This window comes from Cavia porcellus, unplaced genomic scaffold (genome assembly GCF_034190915.1).
Source record: "Cavia porcellus strain 051 isolate PalLab524CR breed Dunkin Hartley unplaced genomic scaffold, mCavPor4.1 scaffold_23, whole genome shotgun sequence".
Lineage (NCBI taxonomy): Eukaryota > Metazoa > Chordata > Mammalia > Rodentia > Caviidae > Cavia > Cavia porcellus.
The window spans coordinates 9,711,035-9,712,769 of record NW_026947506.1 but is presented as its reverse complement, the minus strand read 5'-3'; the positions used below and the strand labels follow the sequence as shown (position 1 = coordinate 9,712,769).

At 43.0% G+C, this 1,735-nt stretch overlaps 1 pseudogene; it reads right to left on the bottom strand.

The window, feature by feature from the left end:
- Nucleotides 1–498: 498 nt before the first annotated feature.
- LOC106026819 (olfactory receptor 6C75-like) lies at nt 499–1,477 on the bottom strand (annotated as a pseudogene).
- Nucleotides 1,478–1,735: the final 258 nt, after the last annotated feature.

The following is a 1,735-nucleotide window of genomic DNA, read 5'->3' as shown; positions in this document are numbered from 1 at the left end:
TTTACACCACAGTTTTCCATTGGTAGCCATCAAAGCCCATGGAGATTGGAGTTGCCTAGCTAAAATGACATTGTATGTGAATGTTACGGTGATCAGACTTCTATAGTGCTTTAAATCACCTCTTATAAACCAAAAAATATAAATCCTATGTGAATATTTGTTCAAAGTATTATTTAGGGTCCAATTACAAGAGGAGTGTCCGTACATGCTGAATTCATAGTTCTAGTTTCTTTCCAAACGTTCTCCCTCCATGATTAGTTGAATCTGCAGATACAAATAGGGAAGAGTCCTTATTCCATTAGAATCCACTAGACTCACTACAAATTTCTGGACAAAACTTTCAGAAATGGATGTGTACAAAACCAAAACTTCAGCACAAAATGAAGAACAAATCTAAGTTGGGATATACTGAAAGGAATTGCAAGGAAAAGTAGCAGCCACTTAAGGTGAAATTTAGGATAATCAAGATCATTGCAGGTGCAGGTTCTACAGAGGAGATTAAAACATGATGGCATGTTGAGTTAAATGACCAGGAAGACTCATCAACTCCGCAAAGCTCTGAAACGATTTCTTCAACTTCACCCTGGACACAGTATCCGTCAGATCCTGGTGCAACTGCTTGTAGCTCAGGGTGTAGATGATGGGGTTCAGCAGCGTGGTCACCACCATGTTCAGCAGAGCAGCCTCTCAGTTGGAGTCCAGCCTGCTGGTTTGCTTTGGCTTCACATACGTGAGGATGCAGCTTCTATATATCTGAGAAAGGATGAGTAGATGAGCGATTCAGGTGGAGAAGGCTTTCTGCAGCTCCTTGGCTAACAGGAGACCCAGGACTGTGACCACTGTTTGCTGTAAGTGATGATATTAATCAGGAGGGAAGTAAACAAGATGAACAAAGCTAGGGCAAAAGTCAGAATTTCCATAGATCTGGGGTTAGAACAGGAGGATGGTTCAGAGAGCCAAGGTCACAGAAGAAGTGAGGGATGACACTGGGGCCTCAGAAGGGCAGCCTGGAAACCTGCAGGACTAGCCCAGTGATAAGAGTGAAGGACAAAAAGTAGCAGAAGAAAATCAGAAAAAAGAAGATCCTCAGGTTCATGATGGCTGGGTAGTGGAGAGTGTTGCTAATGGCCAGGTGTCAATTCAAGGACATCCCAGCCATGAGGAAGAAAATTGTTGACCCAAGAAACAAAATAGAAAATGCCTGTATGAGACAAGAATTGAAACAAGTGTTTTGCTGTACTAAAAGAAATGGGTTTAGCAGTTCAGGAATAACTGTGGTGATGAAACCACATTCACAGAAAGAGAAAGCACTGAGGAAGAAGTACATAGGGGTGTGGAGGCAGTCAGCCCAGGTGATGGTGATGATGAGTGAGTTCCCCGTGATGGAGTAGCATGAAGAGGACCTTCTCCAGGGCCAGACCTCAGGGAATCCCTCCAGGGTGAACTCCTGGACAGCTGTCCCATTGCTTATCTCCATCTTTATCTTCCTTTGTCTGTCTGCTGTCAACCCTCTTTGACTATGAGAAGCTACAAAGTATAAAGGAAGAGAGAAAGGAAGGATAGGTCTTAGGAAATGTGGAGACGTTTTTCAAATGAGAAAGTGAATGAGAAAGTGAACCAAGGTGGAGGAAGAAAGAAGGAAGGAAAGGAAAATGAGTGAAAAAAAGTTGAAGAAAAGATGGAAAAAAGTGTTTGGAGACGGAGAGGGAAGAAGAGTGGTCACGAGCATGGAAAG